Genomic DNA, 27755 nt, shown 5'->3' on the forward strand with positions numbered 1-27755 from the left:
CAGTTGATTGAATCGGCTACTGAGGCTTGTGCATGTGTCACGTAGTTCTCGTGCCATGGATTTTCTCCCTCACGTCCTTTAAGGACTTCTCTGCATTGGTTATTCTAGTTAGCCATTCGTCTAATTTGTTTTTCTAGGTTTTTAACTTCTTTGCCATGGGTTCGAACTTCCTCCTTTAGCTTGGAGTAGTTTGACCGTCTGAAGCCTTCTTCTCTCAACTCGTCAAAATCATTCTCCGTCCAGCTTTGTTCCGTTGCTAGTGAGGAGCTGCGTTCCTTTGGAGAAGGAGAGGTGCTCTGATTTTTAGAGTTTCCAGTTTTTCTGCTCTGTTTTTTCCCCATCTTTGTGGTTTTATCTACCTTTGGTCTTTGATGATGGTGACGTACAGATGGGGTTTTGGTGTGGGTGTCCCTTCTGTTTTTTAGCTTTCTTTCTAACAGTCAGGACCCTCAGCTGCAAGTCTGTTGGAGTTTGCTGGAGGCCCACTCCAGACGCTGTGTGCCTGGGTATCAGCAGCAGAGGCTGCAGAACAGTGGATATTGGTGAACAGCAAATGTTAGAGCAAATGTTGCTGCCTGATCGTTCCTCTGGAAGTTTTGTCTCAGAGGAGTACAAAACTCTGTGAGGTGTCAGTCCACCCCTACTGGGGGGTGCCTCCCTGTTAGGCTACTCGGGGGTCAGGGACCCACTTGAGGAGGCAGTCTGTCTGTTCTCAGATCTCCAGCTGCATGCTGGGAGAACCACTACTCTCTTCAAAGCTGTCAGACAGGGACATTTAAGTCTGCAGAGATTTCTGCTGCCTTTTGTTTGGCTGTGCCCTGCCCCCAGAGGTGAAGTCTACAGAGGCAGGCAGGCCTCCTTGAACTGCGGTGGGCTCCACCCAGTTCGAGCTTCCTGGCCGCTTTGTTTACCTACTCAAGCCTGGGCAATGGTGGGCGCCCCTCCCCCAGCCTTGCTGCCGCCTTGCAGTTTGATCTCAGACTGCTGTGCTAGCAATGAGTGAGGCTCCGTGGGCGTAGGACCCTCCGAGCCAGGCACGGGATATAATCTCCTGGTGTGCCGTTTGCTAAGACCGTTGGAAAAGCACAGTATTAGGGTGGGAGTGACCCGATTTTCCAGGTGCCCTCTGTCACCCCTTTCTTTGACTAGGAAAGGGAATTCCCTGACCCCTTGCACTTCCCGGGTGAGAGAATGCCTCGCCCTGCTTCGGCTAATGCTCGGTGTGCTGCACCCACTGTCCTGCACCCACTGTCTGACACTCCCTAGTGAAATGAACCTGGTACCTCAGTTGGAAATGCAGAAATCACCCGTCTTCTGCGCTGCTCATGCTGGGAGCTGTAGACTGGAGCTGTTCTTATTCGGCCATCTTGGCTCTACCGGAGTGTCATTTTTGGTACTCATATAGAGTGAGCAATCAGAAATCAATTCGCTCACTTTTTCCGTGGTGGCTCATACTAATATGGGACTATCCTAACAGTATATTCTTAATGTAAAAGTAGAGCCCCCATCCAACTCTTATCCTTCTTTCCAAATTATGCTTTCAAATGGCATTTGAAAGTATCTTCTCTTTATCATATCTCTTTCTCAAGCTAAAATTTCCAAGGTTTTTCCAACCACTTTTTAGTTGCAGTGCTTGCCAGATTTCCTAGATTTTTTGTCTCTAAGCATGTTTCACCAGAATTCATAATGAGACACATTGTTTTCCAGATGTGGCTTGATAAGAATGACATATTTCAATATGATTATTAAACTTGTTCTTCTGGATATGTCTTTTCTATTAATGAATGCTGAGATTGCAGTCCTGAAACTATTGACCATTAAGGATCATAGAGACAATTAATCCCTTATGTGTATTTCATATAAACTACTTTTAAAGAAGTAACCCTTGCCTGTACGTTAAAGGTTAAGTTTCTAAATCTAAGCCTCTTTACTTTGGCTTTACTATATTTCATTTTGACAGTCTTGGCCCATTCATTAAACCTATGGAGACATTTTTAACTCCCAGTTTTGTGTCAGTCACAGATTCACAGATTTAACAAGTATCATTTTTTATGTCCTTTCTTAAGTCAATGTTAAAATGCTGAACAAGAAAAGACCAAGGACAGCAGGGTTATGGTCTAATAAAATAACGTGTCTGAAAATGCTTTGCAAACATTATTTTGTATTCATCTTTAGTTCTTCATTCTTCCTCTGTCTTTTATACATGACGGTTTATAATCTGACCTTATGGAAAATTTGTCCCGTACAGCCTTCATAGTTTAACTTCTTTCCAATGACCTCTCTATCAAAATGATTTCTAATTGCATCATTTAATTTTCCCTTTTAAAATATTCTCTTCTTTTTGAGTCATCTTTTCTTTTGGAAACTTTCTCCTCAAGAGGTGACTTCTTTGAATGTTTTTTACTATGTGATTTTTCCTCATTTGCAGTTAAAAATGTAATTTGTTGTATGTAGGTGAAGGTGCTAGATGCTGCAGGGCATACAATTATTCGTATTATATTCCTGGACCTCAAAGAGCTTACAGGCCAATAAGAAATCTAAGACACGTGGTACATCACATGATGTACGATTAGGATGGTACATTTTAAAGTGTAATACCTCTTACATCAAAACTCTTAGTTCTTCCCTGTCATTGTAATGTGTTTTTAAGTCCTCCTTCCAAAAATGGTATTTCTCGTGCTTGTAGATATTTCTCACACCCATATTGCTTTTCAGAATATTTGCAGTTCTTCGAAACTCCCATACTCCATGTGGTCCTTAGTTTTTCTGAGTTTATTTCAAAATCTCTTTTAACTATCTATGAATCTAATTTTCAATTGTTCAATAGTTTCCCAGGACTTACAGTCTCATGTTCAACCCACTGACTTTAATATATATGTTCCAGTATTTTTACAGTGACCATTATAAAGTATATTCTCTCTCTCTGTCTCTCTCTCTCTCTCCACACACACACACACACACACACACACAGATAAAGAGCACCAGAAATCAGCATTTTATTTTATTTTATTGGCTAATTAAGGGAAATGCAATTAGGCAAGCACAGGTAAAGACTCTGATTAACACCAGTCCAGGAGTGCACTTAGTAGTTGGTCATTTTACCATATTACATACCTGGTACAAAATGTAATCTCTGTGCTTTACTATAATGCCATTGATGTGGTCTGGTACCCAAAGCAAACAGCAATTCAGAACTTTTCATTGACTGATAGATTTATATTTTTTCTAGTTTTCTGTGAGACACACTGTATTTCAAATATGGTTTAATAAGGACAAATAATTCACTGTGACAATTAAACATGTTTTTCTAGATATTCATTTTGTAGTAAAGTGCTAAGATTGCAGTCCTGAAACTGTTCAACTTAAGTCTGCCCTAAGGCAGATGATGCGCTATTATGTAGATTTTCATGCAGTCGTGGAAATAACACAGATGGAGTCCTACATATCTTATACCTGGTTTCTTCCAGTGGTTACATCTTGCATAACTATAGTACAATATTACAATCAAGAAACTGTCATTCATACAACCCACTGACCTTATCAGATTTTTATCAATTTTACATATACTTGTATTTGCTTCCTTTTAGTTTTCTAAATTTTATCACGTATGTAGGTATACATGAACACAGTAAAAATATGGAAAAGCTAAATTAACATGATACATTCTGCTACACGTGTATAGCCACAAATAATTCTCTCCCTCATCCATAAATAAATAAATAAATAAACATTTATTTCTTAATTTTTAGACATAGGGTCTTACTATGTTGCATAGGCTGGGGCTTGTTCTACTGGGCTCAAGCAGTCTTCCCACCTCAGCCTTCCAAAGCGGCTGGGATGACAGGCATGTGTCACTGTGCCTTCCTTCTATTATATCTAATTTTAAAAGAATAATGTACTCATGTATTACTTGTATTATGAATATTAATAAACAAATAGAACACGCACTTTCTCATTTGCACATTAAAAAACTGATCTGGCTTCTACAAATTTATACATGAATCAGAATGCTAAAGAGAGGACATAATGTAATATAAATGTTTTGAAATTCTACTGAATTGGATTTTTAAAAATTTGCATGTTTATAAAATGTGCAGCATTATGGTTTCTTTATGAAATAATTTCTGATTTAACATGCAAAGGAGGAGGTCTTGGAGGAAGGAAGGAATAAACGAAGGATGAGAGAGGGAGGGGAGAAGGAAAGAAGGGAATCAGGGAGGGATAGAGAGAAGAAAGAGGAAACAGGGAGGGAAGGGACACAGAAGAGGGGAGAGAAAGAGGGAAGGTGAAAACTGGTAGATATAAAGGATCTAAATAAGGGAGAGAAAGAGGGAAGGTGAAAACTGGTAGATATAAAGGATCTAAATAAGGGGATTATATTATAGAACAAAATGGTTAGGGATTAGATGGAGATAAAACCTCCATGAATACACTAACACGGAGATTTGCTATTATCCAATAATCAGCTAAAATGATGTTCACAGTAAGCCCGATGTCCATTTGGACTAATAAAGGTTTGCCACCTCCTCCTGACATGAACCTAAATTGGGCCCCTGATGGAAGTAGTGGAAAGAGGTCAAAAATCAGGTCAAACAAACTTGAAATAGATAAGATATTGATTTATATAAAACATTTTTTTTCAGGTTGTGGTACTTGGGTACATGTGCATACACAGGTGTGTGCATGTATATAATATATCCAATAACATTCACAGTGACACTCTGATGTAGGTATTATAACCATTTCAATACTAATAGACAAAAGGTTTAAGTATAAGTTGTTGAGTTACTGAAGGGAAAAAGAGAGGGAGGGAGGCAGGAGAAAGAGAGGAAGGAAGGAAAGGAGAGAGGGAGGGAGGGAAGAAATGGGGGATACAGGAAAAAAGAAAGAAGGGAGTAAGGGAAGAAAGAAGAAAATACGGTATGTAGATAAAAAATGATAATTATTCTATTGATAGGCACAAACTGATATTCTGTTTTAATTGAAAAAGATCATTACCAAAGAGATAAACTGACATACATATTAGTGTGACCATACTATCTGTCTGCTGACTTTTGCCAAACCACTAAGAACAACAAGAATCTTGTATTTTGTTTTTCCCTGTGGTCCAAAGAACAGAGTAGGCCTGACATTTACATTGTCAGAGCACACCATGAGCTAGCAAATGAAGTCAAAGGACCACTCTCTCATTTCACCGAGGGATGAAGATGTGTCAAAGTTGTCTTCAGGGAAAAAAAGTTTATAGCACTTTGAATTTCTGATAAATATCAAGAAAAATTTTAGCAGAGTAAATTTAAATTGTGAAGTCATTATTTGAAGGATTTTTGTTATTATTTTGGATTGTTTTGATTCTATCATTTGACAAAATATTGTTGTGCAAGTAAAAGTACTTTGATAGCTCTGGCGTCTTCATCTGGGCCTGGTTTTACATTTCTTTTGTTTATTTTTTGTACAGGAATTTTACAACCACTATCAACTAATCAGAAATTTTGTAATTAAATTTAAATTGTAATAATACATTTTGGTTTTCACTGAATCAGTTATTAATTTAGCATCTCTTTTTTGTATGTGGTGAGAATATCTTATTTTAAACTATTACTATGAAACATAGTGAATGAGTCATTTCTTTAAAAACAATGAAAAGCAAGCACAACCTCTACCCACGCTCTGTCTTCACACCCTGGAAAAAAAAAAAAACCTTCACCTAAGTTCTAGCTTACTGAAATACAGTATCCCTTAATGTTATTTTCTGTTAGTTGTTAACAAGATATTACAAATGCAGTAATAAAATTTTTAGGTCAGCAAGATTTATGCTTTATTTAACTGCTGAACTCTTGCTATTAGAGGAAAGGAATGATTAGTTGCTCTCATTTACAATGTGACATTTACATTAAGCAATAAATGCTCTAGTAGTGTATTAATTTATTTGTCATATGATCTTGGACGTGTGTAATAATTTGTAAAAGTTTTCCTATAGCCAAGGATATAGTGCTACATTTTTTCCAATAACAAATGCATTTTCATATTCAATTATTGCCTCTAATTTAATTTTAAAGTAGGTTTAGCAATATTAATGGTGAGGCAAGCATGTTTTAATAATAGTGTTTATATGAATTTCTGAATAACTATGCTTTAACAAACTCATTAATATGAAGAAATTTTCAATTTTTTGCCTGTGTCCCAAATTATTTTTCAAGTCATTTGTTTGAATAAAATAGCATTTCCTATCTTATAACCTCAGTTTTGGAGTAGTCCCCCAAAATATAATGGCTATTTTATCTCAATATATTATTACATAATTATAAATAAGTAATTGAATGAACTGTAGTAAAACCATATGATTTGATTATTTATATATTTTAAAACAGCTGGTTTTTGCATCATGTAGGCCAAAACATTTGGCTGTTTATTTTTTAATCATTTTTAACACAAAGTAAATATAGCTAAAGACAAAGGTAGAACAACTCATTCTTTGTTTATTTTGTACTATGAGGAATTCTAGGGAGAAATGATTGGTAATGATACCATTTGATGGAGTCATAATTTTTCAAATGTTATGAATATTTAAAATGAAGGGCATATGTGAGGTAATATTCTGATGTCTTCAAATATTTCAAGGGCTTTCAATGGGTCAAAACTTAGGGCAGGTTTAGGAAGAATTTTCTAAGGGTAACAAAACTGTTGCAATGCCTATAATGTATAACGTATTATGATGAGTACTTTCACATACATTGTATCTTGAAATAATTACAACTTTTTGTAACTGTTTTCATTTTGAAAGAGAAAAATGGTCACAGTTGTGGTTTCAGCCTTGGTCTAGAAGACTTTAAAGTCCTACCTTTGTTGATTTTAAGGCTCTTACCAATGTATATGTTCAAGCAATTGATGAACACTTAGTAAAGATATCCTAGAGGATAAGAAAGTGTCATTGGGTGCTGGAGGAGGTAATGATTCTCACTTTTAAATACGTATTTTCTAATAACTTCTAGAGCTTTGCCCATTTTTTCTAAGTACTTTCTGAGTTTAGTATTGGCACCTTATGTGGTTTGGCTTTGTCCTCACCCAAATCTCATCTTGAATTGTAGCTTCAGTAATGCCCATGTGTCGTGTCGTGGGAGGGACATGGTGGGAAGGAATTGAATCACGGGTGCAGGTCTTTCCAAAGCTGTTCTGGTGATAGTGAATAAGTCTCATAAGATCTAATGATTTTATAAAGGGGAGTTCCCCTGCACATGCTCTCTTGCCTGCTGCCATGTAAGACATCCCTTTGCTCTTCCTTCATCCTCTGACATGATTGTGAGGCCTCCCCAGCCATGTGGAACTGTGAGTCCATTAAATGTTTTTCCTTTATAAATTACCCAGTCTCAGTTATGTCTTTATTAGCAGCATGAGAACAGACTAATATGGCATCCACAATAATTGTTAGAGGGAGAATTATATTTCCTGGAAATATATGTACATAAACAATAACAGTTGCTGAATTTTCTAAGACTATGCTAAGAATGTAACAACTTAGAACTAAGAAATTGACCATAATTTTTTATAGGATGTTCCATTTCAACATAATATCAAGAAAAAAAATATTTGTATGATAACACTAGAAAATGTAGTATTAGAATCTCAAATCCGAACTTTCTCACTTTGGTCATTGCATTGACCAAAATATATGGACAAAAAAAAAACACCTTACTTTAATATAGAATCCTTATTGATTTTCTGAAAATTTCACTTACATTATGAGATATAAGACATTTCATAGAGTGAGAGAGCCCTAGGTGAGAGTCCTCACTTTGCTATTTACCTATGACCTTGCCCAAGGTTAGTTGACCTTTCTCTGTCCTTGCATTTTTGTAGCACTAAAATAGAAATATGTATTTACCTCATTCGGTTCTTAAGAGAATTTTTTTAAGTTAACACATGTTTTATGGTAGCTGGCACATAGTAAGTCTTAATAAAAGGTATTATTACAAAAAAGGAAATGCTGTTCTCATTAGTAATGTGACCATATAGACAATAAATTTTCTCTGGGAAATTAGAATGTAGGTAGGAATTTCAGTTGTTACTGTGCTTTTCATGCTAAAATAAAGACATAGACCTACTGTTGGTCAACAGTATGTTTTAGGGGGAGTTAGGATGATATTTTGAGGCCTTTATATTTTGCTACCATAATGAAATAATATAAAATGTAATTACAGAATTCAGATTTATTTTTTATACTGCATCTTTACTACAAAGAAAGAAGCATGATCAGAGCTGCGCGGACAATGAGGTGTTTTAACCTAAACAGTTTATTTAGCAATATATTGTGCCTGTATTTACTAACATGTGTGCAGAATACATATATATGAATATATATGCAAAGTACATATATATTCATATAAATATTATTTTTATAACAACAAAATCCCAGAAACGTGTACTTTTTCAGTTAAGATACTTCACCAGCTAAGATTATGCTTGTGGTAGATGTGCACTGTTAGAATGGATGGACTCATGCTAGAAGACAGAAATGGAATGTTCTTCAAGACGTTAAAGAAACAGGGCACAGGCCAGGCGCGGTGGCTGACGCCTGTAATCCCAGCACTTTGGGAGGCCAAGACGGGCGGATCACGAGGTCAGGAGATTGAGACCATCCTGGCTAACACAGTGAAACCCCGTCTCTACTGAAAGTACAAAAAAATTAGCCGGGTGTAGTGGTGGGCGCCTGTATTCCCAGCTACTTGGGAGGCTGAGGCAGGAGAATGGTGTGAACCCGGGAGGCGGAGGTTGCAGTGAGCCGAGATCGTGCTACTGCACTCCAGCCTGGGCTACTGAGCGAGACTCCGTCTCAAAAAAAAAAAGGAGAAAAAAAAAAAAAAACAGGGCACAACAGAGCAAAGTATTCTGATATATGTAGAAAAATTTACACACGCACACACATACATACACACACAAACTATTTCTGAAAGAATGTTCTAAAATGTGAAATTGGTTTTCTCCGAGGAGGATATCTTACTTTGGAGGGAGATGTACTATTGGATTTCTGATGTTTTTTTCATGCATATATGAATGTGAAAGTTAGCTTAAAATATACTCATGGAAGGAAATAAATGAAAAGGCAAACAATTGCTGTATCAACATGGTTGTCAAATGATTGATTTATATTCATATGTGTGTATGTGGTATGTCCCAGTTATTCTAAAATGCTATAGTAAACATAAATTTCAAAAAGATACAGCATTGATTGACAGATTCAGATAAATAATTGAAGTATATAAGCTATAATTTACTTTTATTTAATTGTACAATTAATCTGTGCCTTGATTTTTAGTATTTCTGACCATATTAGTATTAAATTAAGCAATAGCTTAATTTTCCTTTTTAATAAATTCCTAATTATTGAGTATCTTAAGACAATATAATCACTTCTTTAAATTTTGACTCTATAAGATCATTCATATATCTTTCCAAGTGGAGGCAGCAGAAATAATGAGCTAAACTCAAGTCGCTGTTTTATCTTAGGTCTGTTTTTTATTATTATGCTTTGGAATTTCATTATTTCTCACTTTCGCTTCCTCAGACAAAATAAGTTATAGTTAAAGTAAAATTACAATGCTTTTATTAATTTCAAGAATGTTTTAAAAACTCAGCCTATTTCTGCATTAAAAATATCAGTGATTGAATATCAATTGGTACTATTACATAGATCTTATAGGAAAGAAAGTTAAGCATTGTGTTTTATAGAGCCAAGTTAGCTATTCTTTAGAGTGACATGAAAACCCCAAAAAGAGGTAGAAATCAGTAATCTTCTGACATAAAGTTAAAAAATAAATGGCATGCCTACGTATTTCTTTCATAGACATATAGGTTGCAATAGACAGATTTTCTCTGTTGAAAAAAATACGGGAAAAACAACATAAGACTATTAGCTTAATCAGGATAAGGGTTTTTCAGGTTCATTCACTGCCATATCCTAACTGTCATATGACTCGTAAGTAGTAAGTGATGCTTAAATATATGTTAACTTATGCAGTGTTTTAACATTAGACTGCAAGTTGAATTAATTTAAATATGATGAAATCGAACTATACAGCTTAAGATTATTTAAATTATCCTCAGTTTTGATAAGAAAACTTATTTCAAAAAGGAAAGGCGAATGCTAATATATTTATTGAAATCACAGTATGTTGCACATTCCATTGGAAAGCTTTCTTATGCAAATGTGTATTTAAATCATATTGCATGATAGTCCTGCTGTAGTTTGAGACTGATCACCCAGTTAACAGCCACTATATTTTTCAAGGATACTTTATAAGCATTTTTTGATACACTCTTTTTTATGCTTGCCTCCTTTGAAGAATCCCTGTAACCATTCATCCAGGTGTTGAGAAGATATGTAGCAGCCGAGCACCCATCTTTTGACACCGTCCTCTGAAATCAGCTTTGGAGATGCTTTCACTCTGTCCGTCTTCTGCAGCAGCCAGGCAGAGTGCTGACTCCTTCACAGCCGTGAGGAACTCTTCAGGCTCCAGAAGTAAGTTGATTGCATTCAGTTCAACCATTGTCAGTGGGTTTAAAACACTTAAGGGAGGAAAACTAAAAATCTTGCTAACTTACATACAAATTAAACCTAGTATTATTCATCACTGATTATCTTGGTTTTTTTGTTTGTTTGTTTGTTTTGAGTCATATTTTTTGGAGATTCGATGTCTACCACTTTTTGTGTTGATAACCTATATCCTTATGGAATTTTCTGATTTGTTTTTCAGGATTTGTGTTTCACGTGCATTATCATAATTTATACTTACAACCCTAAGGCCTGGACAAGGAATAGATTAAAATAACAATGTTTGCAAATGAATAAAAAGGTTCAAAATGACCAAATATTTTATCAAATTTACTTGGCTAATAAACTATGAAAGTGGAATACAATTTCTGGTTTTCTAAATTTTAAAAAAATAAGTGCTGTTTCCATGGCTTTGATGTCCAGTGCTATATAGAGGGTAATGAACTGGTGCTAGAAAGAGCACTTTTGCTGATTGGTTGGTTTATTGAATGATATGTTATCTGGGTCATTTAAGGAGAGTTTATGCCAGCCTTTAAATGTGCATACTAGAAAAACAAAAGAAAATGAAAATCACATATAGGAAAATGAATTGAAATCAGGGGACATGAAGAATGTGTAAAATGCATAACACAATGTACTGCATACCACCTCAAAACAAATTCCCAGCCATAAATTTATGTATGGGCTTTCTAACTTCTAGGTAAATCAGGTAAATGTATTAGTTAAAAGATTATTTATGGTCATAGGATTTGAAAATAAAGACAACGTCTCAGGAAAATTTTGGACTTTTCCTGGTTCATACTTAGGAGCCTGTTGTTTTGCCGTGTTTCTAGTTTAACTTTATGTTTGAGGCATTTTTTTTTCATCTCCTAAATACTTGATGTAAGCATTTCTTGTTGCTCTTGGAGATATATTTACATCGCAATGTCACTGCACAGAAAATTGATTGTAGGTGCACTTTTATATAGAGCAAAAGTTTGATATAGCTGAAATTTGTCAGTGATTGGCTGCTTGGCAATTAAAATTTTCTTGAAGTGAACAGGTAAGAGATACTTAATGAACCCACTTTTATTTTGCAACATATTACATGTCAATATGCAACAGAAATGCATGTTATTCGAAGAACAGAAAAACTGTAGTTAAGAATTTATATCTGAATCATGATGTATCTAATTATATAACATTTAAAATAGGCAGCCAGTATGTTGTTGCTAGTATGCTCAAGGTGGTGTAGAAGGACTACTTTTAAGACGTATACAAAGATAATATATCTAGATTATAATGAGGTTAATTGATTATAACTGTGATGGTGGTGTAAAATGATGAGTCTGAGTATGCAGATTCATTCCAAACATGATTTTAGTGTAGGTTTCTTCTTCCTATATTTTGTTACCTGGTACTCCTTTTGTACATAATTTATTCATTTATTTTAGGAATTGCTTTTGTTGCTTTGCTTCTTTAGCTTTCCATTAAATGAAACAACTTGAGAAATGCATTCTAAATTTTCTGTGTTTTACATGTTCTTAAGGAGACAGAGGACACTGTCCAAGCGTGAGGTGACTGTGAAAATGTAAAAATAGTTTGTTTCTTTATGGCAATCCCACGAGAAACTCCAGAGATTTTATCTGCCCAAACAATTAGTTAATTAATAATTTTTTGTGTATTGTTTTCCACTGGCAAGACTTTTTCTAGATAAAAGCATTTACTTTACAAAAGCTGTTAGCAAAGGAACTGTGTTTACCGATAGATTCTCTAGTGTAAATCACAAAACGAAGTAAATTCAAACATATTTTCATTTACTAATTGCTAAAATCAAGGCCAAAAGATTTTCTTAACCTGGAAATAAAAGGCTAACCAGAAATAATTTATATATTGAAAAAGACTCTTCCAAGTTAATGCTTGATTCGGTTTTTTAAATTAGCAGTCCATTAGTGTGTAGAAGTAGTACCTCATGTTCTCTATTTTTTATTTGGAGTAACATTAGGTTAAAGTCTTGCGTGAAATTAATCACTCTGAAAAAAAAAAAAAACAGAAAGTAAACACATTCCTAATTAGGTTTGTCCAACTTCAAACAGCTCATTGAAAATTCGTAGGACATCCATTAAAATCCCTTTAAAAATTAATGGAATACCAGGAACTTTCTTAGAGTGAAACAGTGAATGGAGTAGTGGCAGTAGAATAATGATGTAACGGAATATCCACTTGTGATTAGGAGGACAGCTGAGGTGGTACCGGTTGCTATTATGATTATTTTTCTCACTCTGGCATTTCCAATTAGCCTTGGACGGTAGAAGACTACTGTTGTCTGTTTCTCTATTCGTTCTCACTTGACAAAGTATTGATGAAATTAAACAATACATAATGTCTGAACAGCAAATGTGCCTGTCAGTACATGCTTTTGAAAATGCATACGTATGTATGTGTGTGTATTTATGTGCATGTATGCATATGTATATATTTACATATGTGTGTATATATGTATATATGTGTGTGTATATGTAAAGATAATTTATTATACACATAATGAGGATAATCATTTTACAAAGCTAATATTCCTTTTAACTATTAAGGTATCCTTAATGACATTAAATATATAATATTTAAGTGGTGCTTTATTTTTCTGAAATGGACTCCCTTATATTTAAAGTGCGTAAATTATCACCTTTTATGACATTACTTGAAAGTGGCTTAATTAGCTATCATAATAATGGTCAACATATTATCATTTGACAATTTGTAGTATTCTTTACTAAACATTAATTTATTTGCTATGTATACCATTTCGATGAGTACAGTTTTCATTTGTCTATTTCTTCAACCATGTGTTAGTCTATTTTTGCATCACTATAAGGAAATACCCAAGGCTGGGTAATTTAGAAAGAAAAGAGATTTAACTGGCTCTTGGTTCTGCTGACTGTACAGGAAGCGTGGTGCCAACATTTGCTTCTGGTGAGCCCCTCAGGAAGGTAATCATTATGACAGAAGGCAAAGGGAGAGCAGGCATATGACATGGAGAGAGTGGGAGCAGGAGAGAAAGTGGGGAGGTGCTACACTCTTTTTAACAACCGGATCTCACATGAACTAACTGACCAGGAATTTACTCATCACCAAGGAGCCATTCGTGAGGTATCTATCCCCATGATCTAATACGTCTCACTAGGCCCCACCTCCCACATTGGTGATTACATTGTAACAAGAGATTTGGAGAGGATAATCATCTAAACCTTGTCATTCCATCCCTGGCCCCCCAAAACACATGTTCTTCTCAGATTGCAAAATACAATCATCACTTGCCAATAGGCCCCAAGAGTTTTTCATCATTCCAACATTAAGTCTAAAGTCCTAAGTCTCAACTGAGACTCATCTCCTTCCACCTATGAGCCTGTAAAATCAAAATGAGTTATTTGGTCCCAAAATACAATGGTGCTACTGGCATCGGGTAAGCATTACCATTCCAAAAGGGAGAAATTGGCAAAAAGAAAGGGGTCATAGACCCCGTACAACTCTGAATCCCAGCAGGGCAGGCATTAAATCTTAAAGCTTCAACATAATCCTTGACTTCATGTTCCACATCATGTTGTGAAGGATGGGCACCCAAGGACTTGGGTAGCCCTGTGCCTGTGGCTTTGCAGGACAAAGTGCACATAGCTGCTCTCACAGATTGCAGTTGTATGCTTGTGGCTTTTCTGGGCAGAGGGTTCAAGCTGCCAGTGAATCTACCACTCTGGGTTCTGGAGGACAATGGTTTCTTTCCCACAGCTCCACTAGGCAGTGTCCTGGTGGAGACTCTGTATGGGGGCTCCAACTCCATACTTGCCCTCAGCATTGCCCTGGTAGAGTTTCTGTGTGAGGAGCTCCACTCCTGTGGCAAGCTTCTGCTTGGGCACCCAGGCTTTCCTATATATCCTCTGAAATCTAGGTGGTAGCCACCAAGCCCCCTTCACTCTTGCAGACTTAACACCATGTGGAAACCACCAAGGCTTATGGCTTGTGCCTTCTGGAGCTGTGGCTTGAGCTGTGCTTGGGCCCCTTTGAGCCATTACATAGCTGGAGCAGCAAGTATATGGGGAGCAATATCTCAAGGCTGCTCAGGGCAGTGGGGCCCTAGGCCTGGCCCCTGAAACCATTCTATTCTCCTGGGCCTCTGGCCCTGGATCTCCTTGTCCAGAGACCCAGGAGAATAGAATGGTTTCTGGGAGCAGGCCCAGTCTTGAAGATCTCTGAAATTCCTTCAAGGCATTTTTCCCATTGTCCTGGATATTAGCTCATGTCTTCCTTCTGGTCATGCATGCCTCTCTAGCACATGGTTGCTCCATCAGTTGTTTATATTCTTTCTCTGTCACTTGGCCAGTTTGCAAATTTCCCAAACTTCTATCCTCTGCTTCCCTTTAAAATATAAGTTCCAACTGTAAATCATTTCTTTGCTCCTCTATATAATTTAGGCTGTTAGAAGGAGCCATGTCACTTCTTGAACATTTTGCTGCTTAGAAATTTTTTCTACCAGATACCCTAACTCATCACTCTTAATTATCAACTTTCACAGATCCCTAGGACCTGGATGCAGTACAGCCGAGTTATTTGCTGGGGTGTAACAGGGAGGACCTTTACTCCATTTCCCAGTAACTTCCTCATTTCCACTGGAGACCTTGTCAGTGTGGTCTTCATCATCCATATCTCTGTCAGCATTTTGATCAAAACCATTTAACCAGTCTCTAAGAATTCTAAACTTTCCCTCATCTTTCTGTCTTCTGAGATCTCCAAAGTCTCCCAAACTCTGCCTGTTACCCAGTTCCAAAGCCACTTTCACATTTTCGGATATCTTTATAGCAATGCCCCACTACTTAATACCAATTATCTGTGTTAGTTCATTTTTGTATCACTATAAAGAAATGTCTCAGGCTGGAAAATCTATAAAGACAAAAGGATTAATTGGCTCATGATTCTCTAGGCTGTAGGAAGTATGGTGTCAGCATCTGCTTTTGGTGAGGGCCTTAGGAAGCTTACCGTCATGGCAGAAGGCAAAGCAGGACCCAGCAGGTCACATGATGATAGTGGGAACAAGAGAGCGAGGGGGGAGATGACACATATTTTCAAACAACCAGATCTTGCATGAACTGAGTGAGAACTCACTCATCACCAAGGAGATAGCACTAACTCATTCGTGAGAAATCCACCCTTATGATCCAAACACCTCTCACTAGGCTTCACCTCCGACACTGGGGATTACGCTGCAACGTAAGTTTTAAAGGAGACAAACATCCAAACCATATCAAATCTGATAGATATTTTTTCATGTTTAATATCCTTAGGTATACACTTCACTGCCTAAAATCATCCCATAACATATGATCCACAAAAACATTCAGATACAAAATAAAGTCATCAATAGGACAAAAGCAATATGCTACCTATGAATGCTTATCTGGTTACATGAATTGAGTTCAATTAGTTTAAATGATATCAAAAGTTGGAGCAAATTAGACATATTATCTTATGCAGTATTCACTTTACAAAGAAGAAAGAATAAAAAATCCTCAGACAATAAAAAATTCTTTATAATGGCTCTCACAGATTTATATAGCCTAGACCTTGCTAGTCAATTCCCAATTGATATATCTAATTACCTACATGCCTTAAATTTAACTTGTGGGAAACTAACCTCTTGATTATCTTGCCACATACATTCTTCTGGTGTTCTTGAGCTCAGTATACGGCTCATCATATACCAGTAAAATTCTGAATCATTTTGTCATCTTTCTCAATCTTTCACTCCACAAAAACAATTCATCACCTCATCTGGTCAGTTTTACCTACAAAGAAAATTCTAAAATTCATCTACTTTTCCCTATTTTTACTATCATTATCCTAATCTTTACTACTGTGATTTCTCCCGTAGACTACCCCAAGAGCCTCCTAAATTATCTACAATACCCAGTGATGTATCTATTCTGCTTATTCTCCATATGCAGACAGAGAGAGCTTACAAAACACAAAACTGAGATGTCGTGACCTCAGTAAAGACCATTATTCTTAGACTGAAGGCAAAGTTATTTATCATGGCTTACAATGTTATCCATGGTTTAGCATTTTTCTAAATGGCCCCAAGTTGTCCCCCATCATGCACTTCTTCTTGCATTCAAGGCACAAAGACCTTTCTGTTCTTGTTCACATAATGTCACTTCCCACCATGGTCTTTGCACCTGACTGTTTCTCCTTGAGCCGCTCACATTTTTTGCCTGCATCTCATTCAGTAGTCACTTTCTAAAGGAAGCTTTTCTTGGTCAGCCAAACCAGATATGCTCTTTCTATTATATGGTCTCATAGCATCATATACCTGCATTTCGTTATATTTTTATGTTTTTTTCTTTAGTTGTCTGATTAATATTGTCCTCTCCTCCAGAATGTAAACACTGCAAGGTCAGAGTCTACATCAATTTTGCTCAACATTAAAATGCCTTTTTTATTATTTTTGTATATAATCACAGGCATAGAGCATTTTCCTCTCTCTCTCTTTGTCTCTGTCTCTCTCTCTCTCTTTCTGTCTCTTTCTCTTTCTCTCTCTCTCTGCAGATTAATACGACTGAAATTTTTGTCTAAAAAATAATTACAGACTTGGTGAGGTAGGGCAGTACACTGCAGAAATAACTACCATATGATAAATAGTGAGGAAAAGCTACAAATAGTCATGTGAGTTCAGTGGAAAAGGAGATCACTTCTATCTGAGATAATGCAAATATACTTATTAGAAGTAGAAATTTTCTGGCTTTCAGAGACAGGCTTCAACATTAAACTGTTGTGGTTAATATGCTGATATATTGTCTCTTTTGAATAAAAATTATAAAAACTAGAGAGACAATGCAGAGTCTTTCTGAAAGCCCATACATACTGACACAACAGCTACAAATGTCTTAGCTGGTAGTACTTGATATAGAGGAGTCTCTGCTCTCTCTGCCTGCTGTTAATGTTGGTCTTTGGGTTGCTAACACTATGGTTTTTACTGTGAAATGTCCAGGGAAGAAGTCTGAATAAATGCTCTTCTTTATGAGACAATGATTAGTTTACATTTAGGACCAGGAGAGATTCATGTAATTTGGAGAGTACTCTTGGCAACCAACATTAGATGCATGACAACAATCTTAATTGCAAAGCATTGGCTATGAAAACCAATGGAAACAATCCAATTTGTACTAATTCTATGTAAGGTTATTAACTCAGTTATTGTAATGAGCAATCTATTTTGTGAATGTGCAGTTGATCTCCATATACCACTACAGACTACACTATGGAGTATTTTAACACATATTAAACTTAGAATTTCTGTGTAAACTGAGGCATCTCTTATTAATATGAAACAGAATATGGGAGCCTTTACAGCAAGAAAAACATTGGCAGAATCTACAAAGACTTCTTTTAATTCATGATTTATTATGGAAAGAAATTCGCAGATTGAAAGAATTGTGTATTGATTATAAATGCTAACATAATATTACTAATGATTTGTAATATGAAATGAATAAAACACAACAAAATTTAATGTTGGAACTACATGACAAATTGTATGGAAAAAACGTCAGGAATTTTATGGACATAGGACTACCAGGTGAAAACATTAATAGCATAAGAAAATCTAGAGTTGATTTTGAAAAGCGTTAACTTAGATGTTAGTTAACTTTGATCATACAGTTTTCACACATACATATTCAATAGTTAGAATATTTAAGAATCCCAGTGAAGTTGAAAAGATCATGACAGAGAGGATACATAAAGCACACCTATTGGCAATGCTGACATGTAGGCGATATATAGGTTAGTTGCAAACAATAACCTCTTTCATCACTCCTGATTACATATGTAAGGCTGGATAATGACTGTGATGTTGCAGGGGGGTAGCTTGATCTTACAAGTATGACTAAACTTACCTTTGGCCTCTTAGAAATAATCAAGGATAACTGACTCAACATAAAAACACATTTCCCCTGTAGTAACACAGTAAAAGACCAGGCACGTTAGATTTGACAATTGAGGTGAAAGATTTGATGCTACTTTTTCTTTTTCTTTTCTTTTCTTTTTTTTTTTTTTTTGAGACGGAGTCTCGCTGTCTCCCAGGCTGGAGTGTGCAGTGGCGCGATCTCTGCTCAATGCAAGCTCCGCCTCCCGGGTTCACGCCATTCTCCTGCCTCAGCCTCCCGAGTAGTTGGGACTGCAGGCACCCGCCACCAGGCCCGGCTAACTTTTTGTGTTTTTAATAGAGACGGGGTTTCACCGTGTTAGCCAGGATGGTCTCGACTCCTGACCTCGTGATCCGCCCACCTCCGCCTCCCAAAGTGCTTGGATTACAGGCAAGCCACCGCACCCGGCCGTTGCTACTTTTTAAGCAACTATTTTTTATAAGGTGACTTTTCCTCTTAATGCCAGGCAATCATAAATCCATAATAAGAATCTGGCTTTCTTTCTGATAACTGGCATGCAAATATGGATTACTATGCTAAATCTTCAAGCCTTCACATACTGTTTAATATCTGGAAAACAAATAACCTTTTCATACCTGCTTACTTATTTATGTCTTGAAGATGTAGTTCCATTACAGGCAAATAAGCATCTCTTAGATTATTTCAATACCTACTGCAGTAATGATTTCAACGCAGAAATCATCCACAATTGAAAAAATGCATTCATTATTTATAAAGTGACAGAATTATAGGGTAAACCTTTTTATAATGAGAACCCTCTCATTATAAAAAAGGAGAAATATTCACAAATAAAATTATATGTAATTTTAAATTAATGTTCTCATTTTATCAAGGTTATATTATGAAGCATTTTTCAACATTTCCTATATGCATCCTGCAATAAAACAGCAGGTGATCAAAATTTTCGGTCAGATTTACTAAAAAGTGGTTTTAATGTAACAGTTACACTGATGATGAGAGTGGGCTTATGGCCTTCATGGATTTTCTTTAGGTAGTTATATGCAAACACTCCAGTCTGGAAATTGGCATGCCTGAATGTGTCACTAAGTAGGGATTCCAGCAAACAACCAACACTGGAATCGCTTCTTGGATTTGTGGTTCTATATTTATCATAACATACATGTTACTCTTTTGAAAGTTAAAAGAGAGATTGTTTAAGTTTTTAGTGTATTTTATGGGAAGTTTTATAGTAGTAATCCTGATTCCTAAATATTTGGGGACAAAATACACATAAATGACTTCTTGTTTAGTTAGTTCCATAAGTGTATTCATGTCAAGGGATCTATGCTGCCCCAATAGGAAAAGTAATGATAGATAAGGAAGGTATTGAAGGAAACGTTAAGTAAGAATCTTTTAGTTACCACGTGAGTATCCCCGTTTTGGTGTCTTCTGAGTGGATTCCTGAGTCTTATTTGGTGTGGGTTTATGGGCATTCTGGTGTTTACCTATGCGAATAACACAGAGATAATTTTTTAATATAATGGCACAGTTATCATTTCACACAATGTACGGATGCCTTAATTTAGTGTGTTTTATTGTCATCAGCTTTTGTGAAACGTTTTTATGTTTAATAACCTGTCTTTAATTTAAAGGGACTGCCCACTAGTGTGACAGTCCTTTTTACAAAGAGGAATTTTCATAAAGGACCCAACATTTTAAGAAAAGGATTGTCTCAGAAACCCTTTACCAAAATAAAAAGCTTTCATTTAATGTGGTGAAATTATCAATTATTTATTTTGCTGTGTGTGCGTGTGTGCTTTTTTGTGCCTTGTTTAAGCTATCTTTCTCTGCTGTTGAAGTAATATATTTTCCTATGCATTCTTTAGTATTTTAAAAGTTTATTTTCACACTTTTTGTGTAATGCAGAAATTAAGTTGGATTTGGAGTACTGTACAGTTCCATATGTTTTCATACTTATAACCAATTGTATTGTTTATTGAATAATGTATCCTTTACACATTGAATTGGAATTCTAGCACTGCCATATACAGTTTTCATATATGAATGGATATATCTTGATTTTTCTATTTATTTTATTGTTATATTCATCATCTCTGCACAAATACTATACTGTAATGTAATTATCCTATTTGTAATATGTCTCAATAGATTGTGGAATAAATAGCTCCTTCCATTTCTCTTCAAAATTGCCTTGCCTAATGTTGATTTTTTATTCTTTATCCTTCTATTTTAATTTTAGGAGTAGACAAGTTTGGTGAAAAATTATGTTGTAAATTTTATTGGAGTCACAAGTAATTTTTATTTTAGATGAGTAGAAATATTTTATTTTATATTTTTAAGTAATTACTCTATCAATGTTCTTTTTTAGGTCCTATACTACATTTTTATAAAATTATCCTATACGTCTTGAGTTTCTTTTCTATTTCTTCACAAATGATGCTTTTTCTGTTTCTGTGTATGGATTTTTAAATTGTTACATCTTTACATTGATTTGTCTGAGCAGTAACATTGCTTTTTATCATTATGTCTTCTAACTATGCTGAAGTCGAACTAGTTTTAGTAGTTTTGCTTGTTATTCCAATTACGTGTTTGTAGTTATAATATCTATGAAAATAGCACTATTAAATTTTCCTTATATTATTTTTTCATCATCTAATTGAGCATGCTAGGAGCTCTATTACAATGGTAAATGAAAATAGTGATCAAGGTCATTCTTATGTTTTCCTTGGCTTTTTGTATTTGCCATAGTGTATGATGTTTTCTTTAAATCATTTTATGGTGAGTACCATTTTTGGATATATACACTCTAAAACTGCAGAAGCACAATTGTCCTTTTTATTATCTTCTTCATAATGAACATTATGGAGATTCTATTGCAGTAATCTGTTTTAATTTTTAATGGGTAATGGTGTTTAAACTAACCAAACCTTAATCCTGTTTCTGACTGTCTTTAAGATGGTAATTCTTCCCAACTTACATTGCAGTCAGGACAAAAGAACCATTAAGAAGATGCATGGGATCCTTTTTTTGGGGGGCGGGGGGGTATTGAGAGGGAGGATTATACTTTTGAATATCTCAATATTTGATCATTTTTAATAGTATTTTTTCCAGGCTCAGAATAATGTCCCTTCTCAGCTCTTTTCCAGAAAACTTTATTTTGGCATATTTAAATATGAAATATTTACAATAACTGAAAATAGAAATTTGATTCCCAGTCTGAATCTAGAAGCAAATAGGATTCTTTAAAATAAATGAGCAATTAGGCATATATTTCATAATTGGATAGAATTTGAAACAACATGACTCTTCATTTATAACTGAAAGATTAGGGTCAATCAAGAGATTAATTTACGTGAGCTTTTGCAGACAATTTGTGTAATTGGCTTATTTTCTTCTGGGCTATAACTTCAAAAATTTAAAGTACTTTGGGGACTATTTTATTGTTTTACAGGTAAAATTTCTTGGTTTTCTTTCCCAGTTTATTTCTTTGATTATCATTGGTTTCTATACTGCCATTTGCTCCCATGGACAGATTGTTATTATCATCATGATTATGGTTTAGTATTTTAGTGAATAATATTGTGCTATTATTTTTGTAACATTTAATGAAGAAAGGTTTATAAAACTCATGTACACTTTAATTAATAACTACAATGTGAAGAACTATGGAGCTACCTCTCAGTTCAAGAAACAGAACATTGTTATGATCCCTTTCTGCCTGTGTCTGCAATATTGTCCTTCACTAAAGCTAAAAGTTGTATAATGATCTAAGCTACGTAATAACCATTTCTTTGTTTTTTTAAATTTATGGTTATTATAAAGTACATGTGAATTGTTGTGCATGTGCACAAATTTCCACATAAGGATCTTGTACATATTTTGTTAAGTTTGTACTCAATAATGGCAGGAGTTTTTTTAATCAGTTCTTTGGGATTTTCTATGTAGACGGACGTGTCATCTGTGAACAAAGACAGTTTTATGTCTTCTTGATCTGTACAATATTTATTCTCCTTTCATTTCTTATTCTGCTGGTTCAGACTTCCATTATACTGTTAATAGGAATGCTGAGAGGGAACGTTCTTATATTGTTCTTGATTTTAGAGGGAAGGCATCTAGTTTCACATTATAGGGTGTATGTTAGCTGTAGGTATTTTGTAAATGTTCTTTATCAAGTTGAAGTTTTCCTCTCTTTCTAGGTGGCTGAGAATTTTTATTATGAAAAGATACCAGATTTTGTCAAATGCTTGTTCTAAATCAGTTGATATGACTTTTTTTCTTGCCTTAGCTTGTGATGGATTACCCTGATTTTAAAATTTTAAATTAGCTTTGCATAAATCTGATTTCGTCATGGTGTATAATTTTTCATCCATTGTTTGTTCAATTTGTTAATATGTTATTAGAAATTTTTGGATCTATGTTAAAGAGAGCAGTTGGTCTATAGTTTTCCATTCTCGTAATGTCTTTATCTGTTTTTATTGTTAGGCTAATGCTCTTCACATAGAATTAGTTAAGAAGCATATGCTTGGCTTCTGTTTCTGTTAGAATTTGTAGAGAACAACATAATTTCCCCTTAGAATTTGCCAGTGGAATAGTCTGGACCTGGTGCATTTTTTTTAGAAAGTTATTTATGATTGACTCAATGTCCGTTAAGACATAAAGAGATATTCAGATTATCTGACTCTCTTGGTGTGGATTTCAGTAGTTGTCTTTCAAGGAATTGGTCCATTTTGTCCAGTTTATCAAATTGGTCGGCATAGAGTTATTCATAATATTACTTTATTGTCATTCAAATGTACATTGAACCAGTAATATCAACTCCTCTTTCATTTCTGATGTAGTAATTTGTGTCTTATCTCCTTTTCTTTTCTTGGTTAGTCTGGCTAGAAGTTTATAAATGTTACTGGTCTTTTCAAATAACTAGATTTTTCTGTTTTCCATTTAATTGTTTTCCGCTTTAATTATTATTAATTTTCTCCTGCTTTCCTTAGGTTTATGTTGCTCAGTCTTCTCTAGGCTCCTAAAGTAGAAAAACTATTAAATTTATATCTTTTTTTCTAATATATGTATTCTATGCCATAAATATCTGCTTAGGCAGTGCTTTCACTGCTTTTGTTAAGTTAATTTTAAGTTTTGTTTAGTTAAAATTTTTTTTAAGTTTTCTTGAGCCTTCGACATGTGGATTATTTATAGGTATATTTCTCATTATCCAAATATTTTGTCAAGCTATCTTTCTGTCATTAATTTAATTACATTTATTTCCATAGTCATCTTAGAACATAATTTTTTTTCTATCCTTATATAATTTCCTTTGCATTTCTGTGAGTTTTTGCCTCACATCTTTTAATGCACTGTTATGTGAATTCGTGTTAAGGATTGTTGTGTCTTCCTGAAGAATTGACAGCTTTCTCATTACTAAATGTTCCTCTCTATCCCTAATAACTTTCATTGCTCTGAAGTCGGCTTTGTCTGAAATTGATATAGCTACATCAGTTTTCTTTTGATTAGTGTTAGTATGGTCTATATTTCTTCATCCCTTTAGTTTTAATCAGTGTGTTCTTAATTTAAAGTGGGTTCCTTGCAGATAACATATACTTGAGTTTTTTGTAAATCAAATCTGAAAATTTATGTATTTTATTGAAGAATTTAGATCATTCATGTTAAAAATGATGATTACTATATTGAGTTAATATCTACCATGTTTTAGTTGTTTTCTATTCATTTCAGTTATTATTTTTAGTTTCTTTTTTTTTGAGATGGAGTCTCACTCTGTCGCCCAGGCGGGAGTGCAGTGGCGTTATCTCAGCTCACTGCAACCTCCACCTCCCGGGTTCACGCCATTCTCCTGCCTCAGCCTCCCAAGTAGCTGGGACTACAAGCGCCCGCCATCATGCCCGGCTAATTTTTTGTATTTTTGGTAGAGATAGGGTTTCACCATGTTTGCCAGAATGGTGTCGATCTCCTAACCTTGTGATCCACCTGCCTCAGACTCCCAAAGTGCTGGGATTACAGGTGTGAGCGACCGCACCCAGCCCCTATTTTTAGTTTCTTTAATTTTTATTTTTCTGCATTATCTGGTTTTAAATGAACATTTTATATGATTCCACCTTCTGTCCTTATGTATTAATTCTACTTCAAAAAAATTTATAGTACAGTTGCCCAAGTGTTTATAATATAAATTTACCATTAATTATTTACTTTTAAGTAACACTGCACTATTTTACAAGTATCCAGATAGTTAACAACAGAATGTTCCTAATTTCTTTTCCCATCCCTTTTTATATTGCTGTCATTCATTTCACATATACCATATTTCATTTTATGCTATATTCAAACAAAATATTATTACTATTTGTACTTTGAACAAATAGCTATCTTTTAGATTGATTAAGAATAGGGAAAATATTTTACCTTTACTTTTTCTTTCTCTCTTTCTTTATACCAACTGAAGTTCTGACTTACTATTTTCTTCTCCTGAAAGAACTTCTGTTAAAATTTCTGGCAGGGCATGTGTGCTTGTAATGAATTTCCTTAGTTCAAAGGCCAAGTGTGTTGGTTCATGCATGTAAGCCCAGGAGTTTGGGAGTCTGAAGTAGTAGGATTGCTTGAGCCTAGGAGTTCAAAACCAGCCTGGGCAACATAGTGAAACCTCATTTCTTCAAAATAGACCATGCCTATGTACCCAGCTACTAGGGAGGCTGATCTGGTAGGATCACTTGAGCATGGGAGGTTGAGACTGCATTGAGCTGTGATCATGCCACTGTGGTGAGACCCTGTCTCAAATAAAATTAAGAAGGAAGGAAGGAAGGGAGGAAGGAAGGGAGAGAGGAAGGAAGGGAGGAAGGAAGGGAGGGAGGAAGGAAGGAAGGAAGGAAGGAAGGAAAAAAAGAGAAAGAAAGAAAAAGAGAGAGGAAAGAAAGAAGGAAGGAAGGAAGGAAGTTATAGTTTTTATTTTCTTTGAGAGAGCCTTTATTTCTTTTTACTTTTTGGAGGAAAAGATGTTGCTAGATACAGTATCACAGGTTGTTGGTCTTGTTTTTCCTTCAACATTTTATGTATTCTATTCCACTTTCTTATTGTTACATGAGTCCTGATGGGAAGCCCAATGCGATTCATATTCTTGCTCTGTAAATAAGGTGCTTTTCCCTCTGATTTGTTTCAAGATTTTTGCTTTATAATTTGAATATTCTCTAAATGTATGTTTCTTGGCATTTGTACTGTGTAGTGTTCTCTGAGCTTCCTGGATTTGTAGTTCAATGTTTGTCTTTAATTAAAAAAAAATTATTGGTTATTATTATTATTTTAAATATTTTCCTACTCCATTATCTTTGTCTTTTCCTTCTGCTATTTCAGACATTTTTAATGTTTAAACTTTTGAAATTGTTTTAAAGCCCTTGGATATTCTGTTTCTTTTTATTATTTTTTTTAAATTCTTTTTTTCCTCTGATATTTTAATTTGAGGAGTTTCTATTGACATTTCTCAAACTTAAGTCTTTCCTTAGCTTTGTCCTGTTTACTGTTGAGCCCATCAAATCATTTTTCCTTTCTGTTACAATATTTTAATTTTTACCCTTCTTTTGATTCTTTCTTATAGTTGCTATTTCTCTGTTTACATTGTCATCTGCTCTTCCATAATGTCTTTTTTAGAGCCCTTAACATATTAATCATAGTTATTTTAAATTCCCTCTTTGATAACTGCAAAACCTGAGTCATGTCTGAATCTTGTTGTGATGCTTGCTTTGTCTCTTTAAACTGTTTCTCTTGCCTGTTGTGATACCTTGTAATTTTTTGTTAAACATCAGACATGTGGCATTGGGCCACAGAATTGAAGTAAATAGGCCTTTAATTTGAGGATTTATGTTCATTTGGCTAGAGATGGACTTCGTTTAGCATTTGCTCTAGTTGAAGGTGCCAGAGGCTGTAAATTCTTTCAGTGTACTTATTTTTGTCCCTCTTCTTATTGTTGGGCTCCTCCAAGTATTTCTCCTCGGAAACAGTCTATGTCTTAACAGCTCTTTCACCTGAAATCCGCTCTTATTACACTGGAGCCTTGTTATAGTAGTAATAATGTGGGATAGGGGAAGTCTTCTATAATCTTATGACTGAATATTGTCTTTTAGTGAGCTGTATCTCTTGGCTGTAATCTTTACAAGTGTTCCTGTGGTGATACAGCTTTTTTTTTTTTAATTTTTCTATTAGATGAATCAGGAAGCCTAGTGTTGGCTCAAGCGGGTGGAAATCCTTTCTCGAGATGGTACAAGGCCTGGTAAAATCATTTCCTTTGACAAATAGGGCTTCCTTGTGGAGAAAAATCTGGGTATATTTCAGAATGGTTACTTTTCCCCTTTCCCTGCCAGAAGCCTATGGGGATTTTTCTTGTCAATCAGATCCTGGTGGGTTTATGAACTGAAATATAAGAATGTAGGGGGAGACTTTCGAACTACAGCCTCCAAGAGTTTCTCACTCTCACTCTCAGCCTTCAGCAAATCACCAAAATTTCAAAGTAAATATTCCTTTGTGTGGCTCTAACAGCTACTGCTCCAGGTAAGCAGATGCTGTCTATATCTCTCTGGATGTGCCTGAGTCTCCAGATTTCATTGTGGCAGTTTTTCTTGTATCTTCAGTTATCTGATGGATGCATGAAAAGTCACTGATATTTTCTTCGGCTCTTTATTGTTGTAAGGCCTGGAATGACAGCATCCAAGTTTTTTTTACGTGTTACAGCTAAAACCTTATCAATCATTTTTAGTGGCCATTTTGGTTGGTAGTTTAGAGGTTTCAATTTTGACTAATACGGCTGTCAGTTTCACTAATGACTAATGAACTTCAGTAATTTTCTGCATGCTGCTTGTCCGTTTAGATATTCTTTGTAGTGCAGTACCTCTTTAAGACTTTTTGCCTATGCCTTAAAAAAAGGGGATGTTCTGTTATTTTTTCACTAATTTAGAAGTTCCTTATGTTTTTTTCACATAAGTCCTTTGTAAATTATACATGTTATAAATATCATTATCGTGTATTACTCTGAAGATTAGCATTTGTTTCATAATGGTTATTTTTGATTAATAGAGGTGCTTACTTTTAATGTAGTACAATTTATTAGTCTTTTTCTAATTTTCATTTTATGATTTTTGTGTTATAAGAAAAGTTCTATAGTACCCAAATCGTGAATATACTATTTAATGCTGCTTTCCATAAGCTTATTTTACCTTTCACATTCTCATGTCCATGAACATTGGCCTATATGTAAAGAGCTTGGTAGGATTTAAGACTTTTGCTTAATC

General features: G+C 35.1%; 1 protein-coding gene across 4 annotated transcripts in view; it reads left to right on the top strand.

The window, feature by feature from the left end:
- LRFN5 (leucine rich repeat and fibronectin type III domain containing 5) overlaps positions 1–27755 on the top strand; it is a 306102-nt gene that overhangs the window by 156469 nt on the left and 121878 nt on the right. For 2 of the 4 annotated variants that reach the window (XM_054449284.2, XM_063651578.1), the window contains exon 2: positions 10338–10513. The exons of 1 other annotated variant lie outside the window; for it this stretch is intronic. The gene's annotated coding sequence lies outside the window, so the exon portion shown is untranslated. The remainder of the gene's footprint in view (positions 1–10337; positions 10514–27755) is intronic. One more of the 4 variants, XM_054449283.2, reaches the window with a different exon arrangement.

The sequence above is a fragment of the Pongo pygmaeus genome, chromosome 15 (genome assembly GCF_028885625.2).
Source record: "Pongo pygmaeus isolate AG05252 chromosome 15, NHGRI_mPonPyg2-v2.0_pri, whole genome shotgun sequence".
Classification (NCBI taxonomy): domain Eukaryota; kingdom Metazoa; phylum Chordata; class Mammalia; order Primates; family Hominidae; genus Pongo; species Pongo pygmaeus.